Source organism: Anolis sagrei, chromosome 10, assembly GCF_037176765.1.
Source record: "Anolis sagrei isolate rAnoSag1 chromosome 10, rAnoSag1.mat, whole genome shotgun sequence".
NCBI classification, from domain to species: Eukaryota; Metazoa; Chordata; class Lepidosauria; order Squamata; family Dactyloidae; genus Anolis; species Anolis sagrei.
In genome coordinates, this window is record NC_090030.1 from 11,265,872 (window position 1) to 11,287,482 (window position 21,611).

General features: G+C 43.7%; 1 protein-coding gene across 2 annotated transcripts in view; it reads left to right on the forward strand.

Moving 5' to 3' along the window:
• The window catches only part of NHSL2 (NHS like 2), a 129,317-nt gene that overhangs the window by 15,073 nt on the left and 92,633 nt on the right, over positions 1-21,611 (forward strand). The window lies entirely within an intron of this gene.

Genomic DNA, 21,611 nt, shown 5'->3' on the forward strand with positions numbered 1-21,611 from the left:
CTCACAAATTATCACTATTATAAATTATCTTTGATTTCCAGCTGGTGTGTAGCCTATGAGTGCACCCACATGCAGCATTGATGCAGTTTGGTCCCACATTATCTGTCGTGGCTCAGTGCTGTGGAATTTTGGGATTTGTAGTTTGCTGACGCAACAGCACTCTTTGGCAGAGAAGGATAAAAAGGTAAATGTTTCCTCTTGACATCAAGTCCAGTTGTGTCCGACTCTGGGGTGTGGTGCTCAACCCCATTTCTAAGCCGAAGAGCTGGCATTGCCCATAGACACCTCCAAAGTCATGTGGCCAGCATGACTGCATGGAGCGTTGTTATATTCCCGCTGAAGCAGTAGATATTGATCTACTCACATTTGCATGTTTTAGAACTGCTAGGTTGCCAGGAGCTGGGGCTAACAGTAGGAGCTCACTCCGCTCCTCAGATTCGAACCACTGACCTTTCAGTCAACAAGTTTAGCAGCTCAGCAGTTTAACCTGCTGCAACCTTATAAACCTATAATTGTCACGATTCCATAGCATTGAGCCAAACTGGTGTCAAACTGCATCAATTCTAGAGTGTAGATTCACCCTACAACTCCCCACAGTCCCATGTGGGACTATGCTCAGAAATGCTATAAAGTTATAAAACAAAACACCTGGAAATTCAAAGATTCCCTGTCTTGTACAGAACAACGGTCTCAAGATGGAATGAAAGCACTTCTATTCTCACAGGAATTAGCCTTTGGTTTCTGCTGCCACCTTCCGACTGCAATAAGCATGGCTCGGTTTCGGAAGCAAAGCAAGAATGAACTGGGTGGTATTTTCCCTCCCCAAACGTTCATCCCTCTAAGAACATCTGGGCTTTCTCAATTTGTTAGGCTTGAATCGACTTTTATCCTTTAGGTGCCAGAATTGGATTATAGAAAGCTGGCCCAGGGGGTCGAGATGTCAGACCTGGATTATCAGTGATTCAATTAGTGCTATTGCTCAAGGCCTATCACATTCGGGATCTCCTAGTGTTTCTTTTATCATGGATATTACATGCCTTGTTTCAGCACAGGGTTTGCTTTTGTCTCTTTAAAATCGCAGGGCTGGAAAGGGATCCCACGAGGGCTGTTGCCTATTGCACTTTGCGTGCCTCCCAGTTAGGCTTGTGCAATCCGGGTAAACCTTGATCCGTTTCATGTTCCGGCTTTTGTTGGGGGCCCTGATCCATATTTTTGGGAGCCTCTCGAAATCAGGAGGGCAGGTATCTGTTTTTGCTCTGGGGTGCCAAAAGATTGGTTTTCATGGGAGAGGTCTGGGACTCCCCAAGCTCCCCTTTAGTCATTTTAGACATTTAAGCTCTACTCTAGAGGAGAGATGCTCAGCTGTAGGAAGGCACATGCTTTAAGCAGGCTTCTTGCCTGTTTCTTTCTCTAGAGGAGGCGCTCAGCTGCAGGCAAGCATGCGTGCTTTCTGGGCCTGCACGCCACACAGACTTTCCAAGGTTAAGGAAGCAAATTTTCTTACTTCAGAGGAGGCACTTGGGTGCAGGCAAGTGCATGCACTTTCTAGCCCTGCACACCACACAGACACTCTTTCCAAGGCAAGGAGGCTGTTTATGAAAAGTAGGCGAGGAGCTGGGCTCAGATCCCGCTTGCTTTCGTGTTGACCTGATTTTCGTACCAGTTACGTACTCCCAAAAGTAACAAAAGTAACGAAAGAACAGATAAAACAAAGGAAAATGGATCTGTGCACAAGCCTACTCCCAACTATCCTGATTTGGCACAAACAGTCCCAGTTAATCCTTGGCCATTTCACTTTCTCGGCTTCTTTTAAAATGTCCCAGTTTATCTCTCCTATTCCCACTTTTCCTCTTTGTCCTCAGCTTATTTCAGTTGTTGCAGCCTGAGTACGAAGGGTAAAAGTAGTTTTCGCTCAGCAAGCTTTGCATACTGTCCAAAATAATAATATAATAAATAAACTTTATTTATACCCCACCACTATCTCCCCCAACAGGGACTCGGGGCGGCTTACATGAGGCCAAAACATTAAAAAATACTCAGTTCTAAGTGTTTATAAACCAAATTAAGTGGCACTGGTCAACATATTTAATAGAGGTACACAAAGAATTTTGAATAGTTTTCTTCAGCCCCATCTACACTGTCATATAACCCATTTTCATATAATCCACTATCTGCTTTGCACTGGATTGTATAGCAGTGTAAATCCACCTTTTGTATGTGGATTATCTTTAAATTTATATCAATTTTGTAATGAAATGTGGGCATTTTATTTCCATTGGTCTGAGATTCAAGTGAACTCTTAAATTCTTGAATGAATTAGAAGCATGTTGAGCAGAGATGGGACAATATATCTAGTTTTTGGGACTACATCTCCATGCTGGACAGGGATTGTGCGATTTCCCTAAGGCAGAACTGATCTGAGCTGAGAAGGAATAAGAATGGCAGGTGCAGTGATGTAAGACAGTGTCAAATTCCAGTCTGAAAAGCTGTCAAAGACTGTTGCAGGAAGAAGAAAAAAAACAACACCCAGAGGATTTGGTTCCAAGTTCAAGCCAGCTGAAGTGTTGCTGAATACAATTCCATGGGCCTATGCCAAGCTATAGGAGAACAGTGGTTACACTATAGGACTAGGAGTTCGGAGATCCAAGTTCTGTTCTTCATCTGCCATCCTCCCCCAGCTTGACCTGCCCCACAATTGGGAAGATTAAATGGGGAGGATGTTGCCTTCAGTGCCTTGGGAGTATGATAGTAACTATTGTATATATCAATGTATTAGTCGAACTCATGTATAAGTTGAGGGCAGGTTTTGAGGCAAAAACTATGGATTTTGATACGACCCATAGATGAGCCAAAGATCATTCCACAGAAAGGGGAAAGCACCGATGAAGATTCAAATACAGGAGGTCAGTGCTTCTTTTATATTCCTTGAGGACTAAGCACTTACTTTTTGCCACTGTACGTGAAGAAGGGAATGGTTCCTTTTCGGATAAGGTGCAGTACTCACATTTGATCCAGTTGGTCCAGATTTTTTGGGTTGCTTTTTGGATTAGAATTTCTAGAGTTATACATGAGTACAATAATCTATCTATATATAAAAATGCTCTGTGCATAATGAGTACCTTAAAAACAAAAGAACCAATGAACGAAATCACACCAAATTTGGCAACAAAACGTCTCACAACACAAGGAGTGACCGTCACTCAAAAAATTATGATTTTGTCATTTGGGAGTTGTAGTTGCTGGGATTTATAGTTCACCTACAATCAAAGAGCATTCTGAACTCCATCAATGATGGAATTGAACCAAACTTGGCACACAGAACTCCCATGACCAACAGAAAACACTAGAAGGGTTTGGTGGGCATTGACCTTGAGTTTGGGAGTTGCAGTTCACCTACATCCAGAGAACACTGTGGACTCAAACAATGGTGGATCTGGACCAAACTTGGCACAAGCACTCAATATGCCCAAATATGAACACAGATGGAGTTTGGGGGGAAATAGACCTTGACATTTGGGAATTGTAGTCACTGGGATTCACAGTTCACCTACAATCAAAGAGCATTCTGAACCCCACAAACGACAGAATCGAGGCAAACTTCCCACACACAACCCCCTTGACCAACAGAAAATACTTAAGGCCATCGAATCCAACTCCCTTCATCAGGGCAAGAAAAGGTAATCAAAGTCCTCCTGACAAAGAGCCACCCAGCCATAGATAGATAGATACTAGATAGATAGATAGATAGATAGATAGATAGATAGATATGATTCTCACACACACATAGATATAGTATCATAGATTTGAAAGGGACTCTTAAAGAAGGACAATGATATCTTGCATGTTCCAGGGTGGGCAAACCAGACACGCTCCACATCAACACTGACAAAGAAACAGCAAGAAATATTGTTTACCCACAAACATAAAGAAATTACATAGATTAGAAACCAACACTTTCTCATTACTTTATTTTCCAGATCAACAGACTGGGCCACAGCGACGCGTGGCAGGGGACAGCTAGCTAATAAATAGCAAAGGCTGACCGCCAATTACTGAGTAACAGTTGCATTATAGAACCAGCATGATGCTGGGTTGCTGTAAGTTTTTCTGTATGGCTATGTTCCAGTAGCATTCTCTAGTAATGCCATTAGCCTTCATCTGTGGCTAATGGCAACTTCAGAGTTTCTGTTGGAAATTAGGCAAGTGGAGAGCATATATATCGGTGCAATGTCCAGGGTGGGAGAAAGAACCCTTGCTTGTTAAAGCAAGTGTGAATGTTGCAGTTGGCAAGCTTGAATGTCATGAGTAGCCATGGAGCTGTAAACTCAGTCAGTGAGGATATCTGCATAGAGGTAGCTTGGCCTCCAAGCCTAAGGGCATCCTCTGTTTGGGAGGTGTTAACTGACACTTGATTATTAGCTGTCTGGAGTTCTCTTCTTTCTGAATGGTGTTTTTTATTTACTGTCTTGATTCTGGTGTGTTTTTAATACTGATAACCACATTTTGTTCATTTTCATGGTTTCCTCCTTTCTTCCCTGAGTCCCCTTGGGCAGATAGAGTGAGTTATACATAAAGATGATGATGATGATGGTTATTATTATTATTTGAAACACAACAAGATGAGTCCACAGCAGACAAGATCACTGTACTGGCTGTTGTATTGGTTCACAAGTCGGACACTTCCCAAGTGTCTAGGACTGTATTGGCGAATGATGTGTGCAGATCCCAGTAAGATGGCCTTTTGCAGCTGGCAGATGGTAATTTTGTCAGCGCTGATTGTGTTTAAGTGCAGGCCGAGGTCTTTAGGCACTGCACCCAGTGTGCCGATCACCACTGGAACCACCTTGACTGGCTTGTGCCAGTCTTTGCAGTTTGATCTTTAAATCCTCATATTGTGTCAGCTTTTCGAATTGTTTGTCTTCAATCCTGCTGTCACCTGGGATTACAACATCAACAATCCATACTTTGTTTTTAACACAATCATGAGGTCAGGAGTCTTGTGCTCCAAAACTCTGTCTGAATCCGGAAGTCCCAGAGTAGCTTGACGTGTTCATTCTCTGTAACCTTTTCCGGCATGTGATCCCAACAGTTCTTTGTCAAAGGCAGATGGTATTTGTGGCACAAGTTCCAATGAATCACTTGAGCAATGGTGTTGTGCCTCTGCTTGTAGTCTGTCCGCGCGATCTTCTTGCAGCAGCTGAGGATGGGATCTATTGTTTCATCTGTTTCCTTGCTGAGTCTACATTTGGGATCTGTTATCGACTTTTCAATTCTGACTTTGATGGCCTTGGTTCTAATGGCTTGTTCTTGGGCTGCCAGAATCAGGTCCTCCATCTCCTTTTTCAAAGTTATTATTATTATTCTATTAAAATTATCCACATGCTTATGGATTTCAATGGCTTCTCTTTATAGTCTGACATTGTAGTTGTTAGATTGGTCCAGCATTTCTGTGCTCTCCAGGTGCTCTGCTATGGCTGACTTCTCAGGTTGACTTAGTCTGTAGGATCTTTCATGTTCCTTGATTTGTGTTTGGGCAATGCTTCTGCGTTTGGTGGTCCCTATGTAGACTTGTCCACAGCTGCATGCAGGCCCATAGCCAGGATTTCGTTTCGGGGGAGGGGCGGGGGCTGAATTTTTTTCAGGGGTTTTTTTTGGGGGGTGAGTTTCGGGGGGGGGGGGGGGCTGAGTCTGAGTGAAAGAGGGTCTAGCCTAGCAAACCTTTTGTATCATTACCCCAATACCCCCATGCATATGGAATATATTGAGTATGGTGATCAGATCATGATATGAATAAACATAACAGCCTAAATAATGCACCAGTAAGGCCTTTTCACGAACCACCATGAGTATTTCGGGGGGGGGGGGCGAAGCCCCTCGAGCCCCCCCCCCCCCCCCCCCCCCCCCCGGCTACATGCCTGGCTGCATGGTATAGAGGTGAGAGGATCCCTTTAATCCTTTGCTAACTATTGTTTAATTTTCTTCGTGGGTCTGTAGATTGTTTGTAGGTTGTGTTTCTTTATTAGCTTCCCTGTGCAATCGGTTGTTCCCTTGATATATGGGAAGAAGAACACTTTTCCTCTTAAGTGGATCTTTGCCTTTCCTCTTGTGGCTTTTTCTTGGCCTTGTAGCTCTTCTGATGTCTGTCGTAGAATACATTGGCCTATAGAGCCAGTTTAAGTGGTTCAGTTCACTTTGGAGGAGGTGGAGTTTACAGATACTGTTTGCACAATCTGCCAGAGCTTTTATTGTGCTTCTTCTTTTTTACTTGGGTGATGCTTGGAGTTTTTATGTAGGCATCTATCAGTGTGTGTACATTTTCTGTAAACTGTGTGACCCAATTGTTGATTTGGTTTGCAGATGACTAGGACATCTAGAAATGGTAGTTTTCCTTTGTGTACCTAAGGGAGAAAATGTGGAGGCCGTGACAGACTTTGCATTTCTAGGTGGGAAGATGACTGCAGATGCAGACTGTGGCCAGGAAATCAGAAGACGCTTCCTTCTTGGGAGGAGAGCAATGTCCAGTCTCGATAAAATAGTAAAGAGTAGAGACATCAGACTGGCAACTAAGGTCCGCCTAGTCAAAGCCATGGTATTCCCTGTAGTCACCTACGGATGTGAGAGCTGGACCTTAGGGAAGGCTGAGCGAAGGAAGAGAGATGCTTTTGAGCTGCGGTGTTGGAGGAAAGTTCTGAGAGTGCCTTGGACTGCGAGAAGATCCAACCAGTCCATCCTCCAGGAAATAAAGCCCAACTGCTCACTGGAGGGAAGGAGACTAGAGACAAAGTTGGAGGGAAGGAGACTAGAGACTTTAGCCACATCATGAGGAGACAGCAAAGCCTAGAGAAGACAATTATGCTGGGGAAAGTGGAAGGCAAAAGGCAAAAGGAAGAGGGGCCGACCAAGGGCAAGATGGATGGATGGCATCCTTGAAGTGACTGGACTGACCTTGAAGGAGCTGGGGGTGGGGACGGCTGACAGGGAGCTCTGGCGTGGGCTGGTCCATGAGGTCACGAAGAGTCGGAGACGACTGAACGAATGAACAACAACAACCTAAGAGTAGCTGGTGGTCACCTTAAGAGGCATGACAGACAGGCCAACCATGCAACATATCCAACTCTGAGCTCCAACCACTCAGCACCAGCACTCCCTTCTCCTGTTTAATGGTCAGCCTCCAAATTCCAGCATTGATAGAAGGCACCCTCCTACTTCCCAGTTTTTACAATCCTGATACATTTTCCTCATGGAGGAGACACAACGAAGGCTGACTTTGCCCACCCCTTTGAGACCCAGGAACCTCTACAGTTAGAAAGTGCATTGGGTTGCTGTGAGTTTTGCGGGCTGTATGGTCATGTTCCAGAAGCATTTTCTCCTGACATTTTGCCCACATATATGGCAGGCATCCCAGAGGTTATGAAGTCTAATGGAAATAGGGGTTTATATATCTGTGGAATGTCCAGGGTGGGAGAAAAATCTTGTCTGCTTGAGACAAGTGCGAATGTTACAATTGGACACCTTGATTAGCATTTAATGTGCGAAGAGAAAGTGCATTGTCTCTTAAAGTCCAATAGGTGGCAGTATGGGTGAGTAACTTCTCCAATTTCTAGCATTCTTTCTCCTTGCAGGTAGAAAGGTACATCTACCTAGCTACTTACCTGCCTACCTACCTGTCTATTTATCTATCCACCTATCCATACTCTCCCCAGTGCTGGCACCTCAGCTATTCCATAGTGCAGCGAACAATTTTGGGTACCAATTTTGGGTTTGAGAGAATTGGCCGTATGCAAGGACATTGCTCAAGGGACGCCCTGAATATTTTGATGTTTTTACCATCCTTGTGGGAATCTTCTCTCATGTCCCTGCATGGGGAGTTGGAGCTGACAGAGGGAGCACATCTGTGCTCTCCCTGGTCTAAGCATTGAATAAACTGGAATTACTACCCAACATTATAAAAACATATATAACCAATTAAAACATATGGTCACCAGTGTTGTCCTGTTAAAATCCTCATCCAGCAGCATTGTCAAGCCATTGTGTGTTCATTCTCCCTATTTCATGGTTACTTATTCAGTTGCGCTTTCAAACCTTTGTTCAAAAACCCAAGTTTTTACTCTTTATCTGAAGGTCAGGAGGGAGGGGGCCAATCTAATATCCCTAGGGAGGGAGTTCCACAGCCAAGGGGCCACCACTGAGGAGGCCCTGTCTCTCGTCACCACCAGACACACTTGCAAGAAAGGCGGGATCAAGAGCGGGCCTCCCCAGCTGATCTTATATTCCTAAATGGTTTTTAAGGAGAGATACATTTGGACAGGTAAGCTGGGCCAGAACCATTTAGGGCTTTATAGGCTAAAGCCAGCACTTTGAATTGTGCTCAGTAGCAGACTGGCAGCCAGTGGAGCTGGCGCAGCAGAGGAGTTGCATGATCCCTGAGTGCAGCTCCCATTAGTAACCTGGCCGCCACCAGTTGGACCATTTGAAGCTTCTGAACAGTCTTCAAAGGCAACCCCACGTAGAGCATGTTGCAGTAGTCTATACGGAATGTAACCAGAGCGTGGACTACTGTGGCCAAGTCAGACTTCCCAAGGCATGGGCGCAGCTGGCACACACTCTACTTTGAAAATTATCCTGTTTTATAACTGTAATGCAATTCTCCTTGAGGAAAACAGAGCTGAGCATTGAAAAAGTTACTTTTGAACGACATGTCCTTGACTCTCCCAATGATCCTCTGCAAAGTGATGTCTTAAAATTCCAGAAAAGTATTCATAAACTTCAACTGGGCCAGAGCAGGAGCCCCCGATGGTGCAGTGGGTTAAACCCTTGTGCCGGCAGCACTGAAGACCGATAAGTCGGAGGTTCGAATCCAGGGAGAGCATATACAAGGTCTTTCGCATACAAGGCAAATAGATAAATACATGAACACCAGATTATTAAATACAATAAAAATACACAATAAAATCCTATAAATAATTAAAATGTGACATATATCGATGGTAGTATGTTTAAACTGAATGTTTATGAATGTATAGCAGCAAATTTGCTAATTCTATGAGCCGCCTTGAGTCGCCGTAAGGCTGAGAAAGGTGGGCTACAAATGCCGTAAATAAATAAATGTGGGTGAGTTAAATGGTGCTTAGGTACTGTTGAGCTGTAGTTCCCAGTATTCCTCACCATTAGTTGTGTTAATTAGGGCTGATGGAGGCTGTAGTCCAAAACCCTTGCAAAGTTGCACAATTTCCTTCCCAATGTCATTTTATTTTCCTATATTTACCTCTATTTAATTACAGAGGTAACATAACTAGGCATTTTTATTTTCCCAAGGGGTGCATGGCCCACACAGTTTTGGTTCATTCTCCCCTGTCTTTGTCTTTCTTATATGGCTCACTGTTTCAACCCAATTTCAATGGCAGCAAAACCAACAACCATGAAAATGTGTTTATTCAAGGAGTGGCTCTAGGAGCGGATGGTTTGGAGGAGTCTCGGAGCTACTATTCATCTCACTTTGCCACTTCAGAGTTAAGTCACACCCACTTTGTTCTAATCTTTTAGTCTTTTCAATGGATTTTTCCCCTTTGTAAAGTCCCTCTGATACGCCCTTTGCTCTTGCATTGGGTTTTCTCCTCTAGCTTTGTTTTGGAATAACACACCCTTCCCTGTCTGGATGTGTATGCATGGGTTCAGGAGGGAGAGTTGGCCAGTGGTGAGGAATCATTCTTTGTGCATCTCATGAATGGGACCCTGGCACAGAAAGAGATGTGCTGCACTACATCTCCAAAGTATCTCTGTATTCTGGTAAGTTTGCATCCTTCCTGTAAATATAGGTATAAATGGAGAGGGCTTGCAAGCCAATCCCAGCTCTGCAACCCAAGTCATAAGATTATTATTATTATTTTGTCGTGTCAGGAGCAACTTGAGAAACTGCAAGTTGCTTCTGGTGTGAGAGAATTGGCCATCTGCAAGGACGTTGCCCAGGGGACACCCGGATGTTGTGATGTTTTACCATGCTTGTGGGAGGCTTCTCTCATGTCCCCGCATGAGGAGCTGGAGCTGATAGAAGGAGCTCATCCATCTCTCCCTGGATTCGAACCTGCGACCTGTTGGTCTTCAGTCCTGCTGGCACAGGGGTTTAACCCACTGCGCCACTGGGGACTCCTAAGTCATAAGATGCCCTCCTCCATATGATGTGTGGAAGGCTATTGGGATCTCCTTCCTTTGATATAAGCAATGGGACAGGTTCTTCTACTGTACTATCTTGGAGATTAGGAAGATAATTGATGATCCGTTCATGTGGCAGTTTATGTATTGTCTAAAACAGGAGAAAGCCTGGGAGACTCAGGACAAAAATGGTTGGTGAGGGGTGTGCCGTTGATGCCCAATTTCAGAAGACGTTGCCTTCTTCTCTCTAAAGCCAGGGCCAATCCTAGCACTTCTTTGATCCACCCTTTTTTGGGGGAAGAAGGGGAGTTGTTGCTTGGTTGGTCCTCAAAGTTTGCAGGGGAAAGTGAAAAATAAATGCAAACATAGACTATTCTTTTTTAATCTGATATTTCTCTAGCCATTTCTAGGTCCAAATTGTCCATAGACTTCAACTCAAGGACCAAGAAATGCCTAATGAAAACATTACCTGTTGCCCAATGGGTTAAAACATTGAGCTGCTTACGTGAAGGTTGGCAGTTTGAATTTTACATTACATATTACATTACTGGACCCCCCGGTGGTGCAGTGGGTTAAAGCACTAAGCTGCTGAGCTTGTTGATCGAAAGGTCGCAGGTTCGATTCCAGGGAGCGGCGTGAGCTTCCGCTGTCAGCCCTAGCTTCTGCCAACCTAGCAGTTCGAAAACATGCAAATGTGAGTAGATCAATAGGTACCGCTCCGGCGGGAAGGTAACGGCACTCCATGCAGTCATGCCGTCCACATGACCTTGGAGGTGTCTACGGACAACGCTGGCTCTTCGGCTTAGAAATGGAGATGAGCACCACACCCCAGAGTCAGACATGACTGGACTTAATGTCAGGGGAAAACCTTTACCTTTACCTATTACATTACTATATATATATATATAAGTTAAGCCAAATTGATTCTGTTTAATTGCTCTGTTTCCATGCTATTTCCTATGCTATTATACGTTTCTATCCACCTTATTGAACCACCTTATCCTTTAGCCAGTTGGCATAGTGGTCCTCCTTCCCCTCCCCTCTCCAAAATTAGTCTCTTGTTGCTTTTGATGCTTGCTTTATTATTGTTATGTCATTTTATGCTGTTTTAATTATTGTTTTGTTTTTAATTGTATGTTGCGTTGGGATTGGTCCCATGTAAGCCGCCCTGAGTCCGGGGAGATGGAGGCGAGGTAGAAAAATAAAGTCCTCCTCCTCCTCCTCCTCCTCCTCCTCCTCCTCCTCCTCCTCCTCCTCCTCCTCCATGGGATGGGGTGAGCTCCCACTGTTAGCCCTAGCTCCTGCCAACCTAGTAGTTCGAAAACATGAAAATGTGAGTAGCTCAATATGTAATTATGCTGGCCACACAACCAGGAGGTGTCTACGAACAACGCAGGCTCCCCAGTTTGGAAATGGAGATAAGCACCTCACCCAGAGCTGGAGATGAGCACCACCACCAGAGCCAGAGATGAAAGGGAAAGCCTTTGTCTGTGTATTTGTGTTTCATTGTATTTCATTGTATCAAGACATTGAATGTTTGCCTGTGTCTATATCTATGGTGGAATCCACTCTGAGTCCCCTTGAAGAGATAGGGTGGAATATAAGTAATGTATTATTATTATTATTATTATTATTATTATTTTACTGACACAAAAACACAGTATGACACAGCAATCAAGATATATATGCTGGGTTTCATATCACAATATCACAAATTGAACACTTCCCAAGTGTTTAGGACTATATGATGTATTTTTGAATGATGCACACAGATCCAAGTAAGGCCACCTTTTGCAGTTGACAGATCATGATTTCGTTAATTTATTATTATTGTTGTTGTTGTTGTTGTTATTTTCCAGCAGTGGAGCACCTCCAAATAGAGTATTTATTTATTTATCTATCATGTCAGAAGTGAGTTGAGGATACAGTTAAAATGCATGTAAAAACACAAAGTTTTACAAAACTTGGCATGATAATAAATGTCCTTTGACCAGAAGCTGGCCACTTGGAGTGCCTCTGGTGTCATTGTGAGAAGGTCCTCCATTGTGCATGTGGCATGGCTCAGGCTGCATTGTAGTAGTGGGTCTGTGCACATAGAGTAACCCATAAATAATACAATCCAACAAAAACAAAACTTTCTTGATTTTTAGGCCTGTTCTTGGGATTATTTGGGGCTGATTCAGACAACTACATTTAGTAGACTGCATCTGCTCTAGTTTTTTAGATATGGTTATCATGATTTTCTATAGGTGTGCAGATGGTGACTGGTAGATGGCATGCATTCTGTATCTCAAAAACTAAAGCTGATAGGGGTGATCTGATGCCATTTAAGGAATCAGCAGGTCAAATATCCCCAGAAACAGTTCTAACATTTGAATCACCAAAATGTGTGTCAGCTAGTGAATCTGGGAATGCTTAACCTGCATATGTGGCTGTATATTTATATGTACAGACTAGCCGTCCCCTGCCACGCGTTGCTGTGGCCCAGTCTGGTGATCTGGAAAATAAAGTAATGAGAAAGTGTTGGTTTCTAATGTATGTATTTTCTTTATGCTTGTGGGTAAACAGTATTTCTTGCTAGGTTCTTGTGGGTTTTTTTGGACCATAGGGCCATGTTCTAGAGGCATTTCTCCTGACGTTTCGCCTGCATCTATGGCAAGCATCCTCAGAGGTAGTGAGGTCTGTTGGAATTGGCTACCAGTATTAAAAAAAACTCTAAAATTACAACAGCAAAACAGCAGAGAGGAAACAACCAGGCACATCTTAACACCTCTCAACAAAAGATTTTCCCAGGCTCAGCCAGGCCTTCAAATGCTAATGAAGGTGGTCAGTTGAAACATTCACACCTAGCTCCAGCATAGAAGAGCTCTTTGCCCCACCCCAGCCATTCCACAGATATATAAACCCATTGTCCTAATTCCAACAGACCTCACTACCTCTGAGGATGCTTTCCATAGATGCAGGCGAAACGTCAGAAGAAATGCCTCTGGAACATGGCCCTATAGCCAGAAAAAACCCACAAGAACCTAGTGATTCCAGCCATGAAAGCCTTCGACCATACAGTATTTCTTGCTGTTTCTTTGTCAGTGTGGATGTGGAGATTGGTTTGCCTACTCTGGAACAGGCAACATATCATTGTCCTTCTTTAGGGGTCCCTTTCAAATCTATGAGACTATATCTCTCTCTGTGTGTGAATCATATATATCTATCTATATCTATGGCTGGATGGCTCTTTGTCAGGAGGGCTTTGATTACGTTTCCTTGCCTGGGTGAAGGGAGTTGGATTGGATGATCTTAAGTATTTTCTGTTGGTCATGGGGGTTCTGTGTAGGAAGTTTGCCCCAAATCCATCATTGGTGGGGTTCAGAATGCTCTGTGATTATAGATGAACTATAAATCCCAGTAGCTACAACTCCCAATTGTCCAGATCAATTTTCCCCAAACTCCATCTGTGTTCATATTTGGGCATATGGAATATTCGTGCCAAGTTTGGTCCAGATCCATCATTGTTTGAGTCCAAAGTGCTCTCCAGATGTTGGTGAACTACAACTCCCAGACTCTAGGTAAATGTCCATGAAACCCTTCTAGTGTTTTCTGTTGATCATGGGAGTTTTGTGTCCCAATATTGGTTCAATTCTATCATTGGTGGAGTTCGGAATGCTCTTTGTTTGTTGGTGTACTATAAATCCCAGCAACTACAACTCCCAAATGACAAAATCAATTTTTTGAGTGAAGGACGTACATTGGGTTGTTAGTTGTTTTGTGTCCAAATTTGGTGTCAATTCATCCAGTGGTTTTTGAGTTATGTTAATCCCACAAATGAACATTACATTTTTATTTATATATATATACTAGCCGTCCCCTGCCACACGTTGCTGTGGCCCAGTCTGGTGATCTGGAAAATAAAGTAATGAGAAAGTGTTGGTTTCCAATATATGTAATTTCTCTATGCTTGTGGGTAAACAGTTCATGGTGTTCGGAATGCTCTCTGTTTGTAGGTGAACTGTAAATCCCAGTAACTGCAACTCCCAAATGTCAAGGTTTATTTCACCTAAACTCTATCTGTGTTTATATTTGGGCATATTGAGTATTTGTGCCAAGTTTGGTCCAGATCCATCATTGTTTGAATCCATAGCACTCTCTGGATGTAGGTGAACTACAACTCCCAAACTCAAGGTCAATGCCCACCAAACCCTTCCAGTATTTTCTGTTGGTCATGGGAGTCCTGTGTGCCACGTTTAGTTCAATTCTATCATTGGTGGAGTTCAAAATGCTCTTTGATTGTAGGTGAACTATAAATCCCAGCAACTACAACTCCCAAATGACAAAATCAATGTTTTTGAGTGATGGTCACTCCTTGGGTTAGTAAGTGTCTTGTGGCCAAATTTGGTGTCAATTCATCCAGTGGTTTTTGAGTTATGTTAATCCCACAAACGAACATTACATTTTTATTTATATAGATTAAGAAACCCCTCAATCTGGTCAAACAAGAGCAGCAACAATTGGATTGTGTTTCAACTTTTTTCAGCCTGGGGGTTTGAGCAGATGTAACCCACTGTTTTTGTCTGGTGGCTGTTGGTCAATGCATTGCCTCGTTCCTTCTTCCTTTGCATTCTTTGAACTAGCTTATCTCTTGCCTAAGGCTGGCCCTATTTGTCTGCAAATTCATGAATGCTGTCAAGAGATAAACTTTCCATAGTTTAAGTATAGGACAAAAGATCAGTGTCTCATCCTTGGGGTGTGTAGTGATGTTCAGGCAGATGAAACTAAACAGTTCCATGATGATCTGTGATAGGATTACACCAGTGTTTCTCCACCTTCCTAATGCCGCGACCCCTTAATACAGTTCCTCAGGTTGTGGTGACCCCCAACCATAATATTATTTTTGTTGCTACTTCATAACTGTCATTCTGCTACTGTTATGAATTGTAATGTAAATATCTGACATGCAGGATGTATTTTCATTCACTGGACCAAATTTGGCACAAACACCAGTGAATATTGGTGGGGTGGAAGGGGGCTTGATTTTGTCATTTGGGAGTTGTAGTTGCTGGGATTTATAGTTAACCTATAATCAAAGAGCATTCTGAACTCCACCAACGATGGCATTTAACTAAACTTGGAACACAGGACTCCCACGAACAACAGAAAATAATGGGTTTGGTAGGTATTGACCTTGAGTTTTGGAGTTGTAATTCACCTACATCCAGAGAACACTGTGGACTCAAACAATGATGGATGTGGACCAAACTTGGCATGAGGGCACCCAAATGTGAACACTGATGAAGTTTGGGGGAAAATAGACTTGACATTTGAGAATTGTAGTTGTTGGAATGTATAGTTAACCTACAATAAAGGAGCATTCTGAATTCCACCAACAATGGAATTGAACCAAACTGGACAGATAGAACTCCCTGACCAACAGAAAATGCTGGAAGGGTTTGGTGGGCATTGACCTTGAGTTTTGGAGTTGTAGTTCACCTACATCCAGAAAGCACTGGTGACTCAAACAATGATAAATCCTGGACCAGACTTGGCACAGATATTCAGTATGCCCAAATGTGAACACTGGTGGAGTTTGGGGAAAATAGACCTTGACATTTGGGAGATCTAGTTGCTGGGATTTATAGTTCACCTACAATCAAAGAGCATTCTGAACCCCACCAATGATAGAATTGGGGCAAACTTCCCACACAGAACCCGCATAACCACCAGAAAATACTGTGTGCCAAGATCAGTTGTATTCCATCATTGGTTGGGTTCACAATACTTTTGATTGTAGGTGAACTATAAATCCCAGCAACTACAACTCCCAAATAATAAAATCAACACCCTCCAACCCCACCAGTATTCAAATTTGAATGCATTGAGTATTTGTGCCAAATTTGGTCCAGTGAATGAAAATTCATCCTGTATATCAGATATTTACTTTATGATTCAGAACAGTAGCAAAATTATAGTTGTGAAGTAGCAACCAAAATAATATTATGGTTGGGGGGTCAGCACAACATGAGGAACTGGATTAAAGGGATGCGGAATTAGGAAGGTTGAGAAACACTGAGGTAGACAATACTTTTAAATAATTTTGTGCATGAAACAAAAGATGCTTACATTGAAGCATCAGAGAGCAAAGGCTATGACTATCTCAGCTGTCTATGTGCACGGTTTGGGATTTTGGGTTATTTTGGAATTCCAGACAAGGACTGCTCAACTTGTACTAATATTCCATTTCAGCAGCATGTGAAAAGTAGGTCAATGAATCTGTCCTGTCATCCTGACTTTGTTTTTCTGCCTTTCAAAAAAGCTCATGAGGAGGAGAGCAACAACATATTTAAAATCATGGGGGGGGGGGGGCATAGATGCAGGCAAAACGTCAGGAGAGAATGCCTCTAGGTTGCCCTGAGTCCCCCCTCAGGGGTGAGAAGGGTGGGGTAAAAATATAGGAAATAAATAAATAAATACAAGAGCTCTTTGTCCCACCCTGGACATTCCACAGATATATAAACCCAATTTTCCTAGTTCCAACAGACCTCACAATGTCTGAGGGTGCTTGCCATAGATGCAGGCGAAACTTCAGGAGAGAATGCCTCTAGAACATGGCCATATAGCCCGAAAAAACCTATAACAACCCAGTGATTCCAGCCATGAAAGCCTTCGACAATACATTGATATTGTAATGTTTATATCCCAAAGGTTAGGGGCTACTTTTCCAATCTTAGCAGGCCCCAGTGAGTGGGAGTTGTAGTCCGTTGCACTTGGAAAGGGGGTGCTCAGTGTCTCCTTGGACTTCCATGTCCCAAACTTATTTTCAGTGGGGAGGGGGAATGCTGAGAAGCACTTTGTATGTAGCAGCATCCCATCTCTCAGCAGTGTTGAGCCTGTGCCTTTAAGAAGGGCCTGGTCGGTGGAATCAATTGCAAGAGACTGTTTTGCCTAAAGCCAGTCTGGCTTGAGTTAAGGGAACCAGCAAGAGGGGTGTGCTGCTCCAGCCCCTTCCCAGCCTGGGGCAAGGAATTTTCCTGGGGGCAGCAGCAAAAAACAAGGGGCCTGGGAAGCGCCTGGGAAGTTGTGACCCACTTGGGACCTGGACAGCGGGCGGCGGATCTTCCTGGGCTCTTCTCTGCAGCCGCAGCCCAAGTATGTCAGCAGTGTGACTGGTTGTGCCAGATGGGGAGAGAGTCTGTGGGGCTGGAGGAGGGTTTTGGCAGGCAGCTGATTGCAATTGCAGTTGAAGTCCTGGTTGTGCAGAGTTGGGCAAGGCATGCTATATCCTGGGATGGTTTGCATTGGGGACCTGTGCTGTCCAGCAGGGCTTTCATCCTTCCACAAAATGTGTCCGGAGCAAAGTTTGCCCCCTCTGTGAGCTGGACGGGTGCCTTCTTTCTTCTACTCCAGTGTTTCCCAACTTGGGGGTTGTGAGGGGGTGTCAGAGGGGTTGCCAAAGACCATCAGAAAACAGTATTTTCTGTTGGTCATGGGGGCTCTGTGGGATGTTTGGTCCACTTCTATCATTGGTGGGACACTGAATGCTCTTTGATTGTAGGTGAACTATAAATCCCAGCAAATATAACCCCCAAATGTCAAGGTCTATTTTCCCCAAACTCTGCCACGGTTCACAATTGGGCATATTGGGTATCAGTGCCAAGTTTGGTCCAGATCCATCATTGTTTGAGTCCACTGTGCCCTCCAGATGTAGGTGAACCACAACTCCAAAACTCAAGGTCAGTGCCCACAAAACCCTTCCAGTATTTTCTGTTGGTCATGGGAGATCTGTGTGTCAAGTTTGGTTCAATTCCATCATTGGTGGGTTTCCGAGTGCTCTTTGATTATAGGTGAACTATAAATCCCAGCAACTACAACTCCCAAATGACAAAATCAATCCCCCCCCCCAACCCCACCAGTATTCAAATTTGGGCATACTGTGTATTTGTGCCAAATTTGGTCCAGTGAATGAAAATGCATACTGCATATGAGATATTTTCATTACGATTCATAACAGTAGCAAAATTACAGTTATGATGTATCAACAAAAATAATGTTATGGTTGCGGTCACCACAATATGTGGAAGTGTATTAAGGGGTCGCGGCATTAGGAAGGTTGAGAAACACTCATTTAAAGCAAGTGTGAATGTTGCAAGTTTGGTTCAATTCCATCGTTGGTGGAATTCAGAATGCTCTTTGATTGTAGATGAACCATAAATCCCAGCAACTACAACTCCCTAATCTCAAGGTTGATTTTCCCCAAAACTCCACCAGTGTTCACAGTTGGTCATATTGAGTATTCGTGCCAATTTTGGTCCAGATCCATCACTGTTTGAGTCCAAAATGCTCTCTGGATGTAGGTGAACAACTCCAAAACTCAAGGTCAATGCCCACCAAACTCTTCCAGTATTTTCTGTTGGTCATGGGAGTTCTGTGTCCCAAGTTTGGTCCAATTCCATCATTGGTGGAGTTCAGAATGCTCCTTGATTGTAGGTGAACTATAAATCACAGCAAGTATATCTCCCAAATGTCAAGGACTATTTTTCGCCAAACCCCACCAGTGTTCACATTTGGGCATATTGAGTTTCCGTGCCAAGTTTGATCCAGATCCTTCATTGCTTGAGTCCACAGTGCTCTCTGGATGTAGGTGAACTACAACTCCAAAACTCAAGGTCAGCTACAGCTTCTCATGTGGGGACATGCGAGAAGCCTCCCACAGGATGGTAAAACATCCAGGTGTCCTTTGGGCAACATCCTTGCAGACAGCCAATTCTCTCAACTGAACAAATGTTTGGTGATTCAAATCCATGGAGCGGGGTGAGCTCCCATCTGTCAGTTCCAGCTTCCCATGTGGGGACATGAAAGAAGCCTCCCACAACGGTAAAACATCTGGGTGTCCCCTGGGCAACGTCCTTTTAGGCAGCCAATTCTCTCATACCAGAAGTGACTTGCAGTTTCCCAAGTCGCTCCTGACAGGGGAAAAAATCAAAACAAATTCATAATTATTTGCTTTGAACTGGATTATCTGAGTCTACACTGCCATATAATCCAGTTCAAAGCAGATAATCTGGACTTTATATGGCAATATAGGAGGTACCAAGGTCACAGCTTGGGAAAGTTGCTTTTGCACTGTAACTCTTAGAATCACAGCCGAAGTAGTGCTCACCAAGGATTCGAAGAATTGTAACTTCTCCAAGCTCTTCCATGCATGTAATCACCCCCAGCCAGGTTAACAATCACTCTGTGTTCTTGTTCTGATGTTGGCTAAATTTATACCATGTCATTTTATTGAACAAAAAAGGCACAAGGTGACTTACATAAAAGTGATGCAACACAAAATAAAGGAGAAAATGCAGCGTGTGGGAGGAATGTTTGGAGGCAGGCATGTGCACAGAATCCCATAATCCTGGGAAATTGTTCTCTCTTAGGCTAAATCACACATTAGTGCAATGTTTCTCAACCTTCCCAATGCTGCAACCCCTTAATACAGTCCCTCATGTTGTGGTGACCCCCAACCAAAACATTATTTTTGTTGCTACTTAATAACTGTAACTTTGCTACTGTTATGCATCGTAATGTAAATATCTGATATGCAGAATGTATTTGCATTTGCTGGATGAAATTTGGCACAAATACCCAATACGCCCAAATTTGAATACCAGTGGGGTTGAAGGGGGGTTGATTTTGTCATTTGGGAGTTGTAGTGGCTGGGGTGTACAGTTCACCTACAATCAAAGAACATTTTGAACTCCGCCAGCAATGGAATTGAACCAAACGTGGCACACAGAACTCTCAACAGAAAATACTGGAAGGGTTTGGTGGGCATTGACTTTGAATCATAGAATCAAAGAGTTGGAAGAGACCTCAAGACCCATCCAGTCCAACCCCCTGCCAAAAAGCAGGAATATTGCATTCAAAGCACCCCTTACAGATGGCCATCCAGCCTCTGTTTAAAAGCCTCCAAAGAAGGAGCCTCCACCACACTCCAGGGCAGAGAGTTCCACAGCTGAACGGCTCTCACAGTCAGGAAGTTCTTCCTCATGTTCAGATGGAATCTCCTTTCTTGTAGTTTGAAGCCATTGCTCCGCATCCTAGACTCCAGGGAAGCAGAAAACAATCTTGTTCCCTCCTCCCTGTGGCTTCCCTTCACATATTTATACATGGCTATCATGTGGCACAGTGGGTTAAACTCCTGCACTCCTGCACCGGTGGCGCAGTGGGTTAAATCCCTGTGCCGGCAGGACTAAAGACTGACAGGTTGCAGGTTCGAATCTGGGGTGAGGCGGATGAGCTCCCTCTACCAGCTCCAGCTCCTCATGCAGGGACATGAGAGAAGCCTCCCACAAGGATGATAAAACATCAAAATCATCCGGGCGTCCCCTGGGCAACATCCTTGCAGACGGCCAATTCCCTGACATCAGAAGCAACTTGCAGTTTCTCAAGTCTCTCCTGACACGACAAAAACAATGGCTATCATATCTCCTCTCAACCTTCTCTTCTGAAGGCTAAACATGCCCACCTCCTTAAGCTGCTCCTCATAGGGCTTGTTCTCCAGACCCTTGATCATTTTAGTCTCCCTCCTCTGGACACATTCCAGCTTGTCGATGTTTCTCTTCAATTGAGTTTTGGAATTGTAGTTCACCTACATCCAGAGAGCACTGTGGACTCAAACATTGATGAATCTGAACCACACATGCACAAATACTCAATATGCCCAAATGTGAACACTGGTGGAGTTTGGCGAAAATAGACGTTGAAATTTTGGAGTTGTAGTTGCTGGGATTTATAGTTCACCTTCAGTCAAAGAGCATTCTGAATTCCACCAACAAGAGAATTGGGCCAAACTTCCCACACAGAATCCACATGATCAACAGAAAATACTGTGTTTTCTGATGGTCTTTGGCAATCCCTCTGACACCCCCTCACGACCCCCCTCCCATGGGTCCTGACCCCCAGGTTGCCTTAGAGGTTTGATAATGTGGAAAACCATTGATCTCAACTGACAGTCACATTTGGTATTTTAGCTTTTGCCACTGGGCCGGCTCTTGCTGAAGGGAATAATTCCTAGCTTCAAAAATGATACATCAAAACGCCACAAGAAATAGGAGGTTGGTTTAGAACAGCAATTCCCATTAGTCCCAACTAACATAGCAGAGACAAAGGTCCAAGGGAGCTGAAGTTTGCAAATATCCAGAAGTTTCAAGGCTTGAGAAAGCAATTCTCAGCAAGTTGCATGCTGCAACGTCTGAGAAGAAACACAAGTGAGTTAGAGACTGTGGTTATGTATTATCTCAATCGAACAGAAAATCCGCCTTCGGAGATAAGGAAAGAAGATGGAGCAGGAGACAAAAATAAATTTCGCCATATCAAGGAACTGCAAAAATCATCTGCATAATGATGCACAGAAGGGCACATGCTTGGGTGGGGTGAACGAAGCCACATTTCTGCATCGGAGCTCATTCGAGTGATCTTGTGTATAT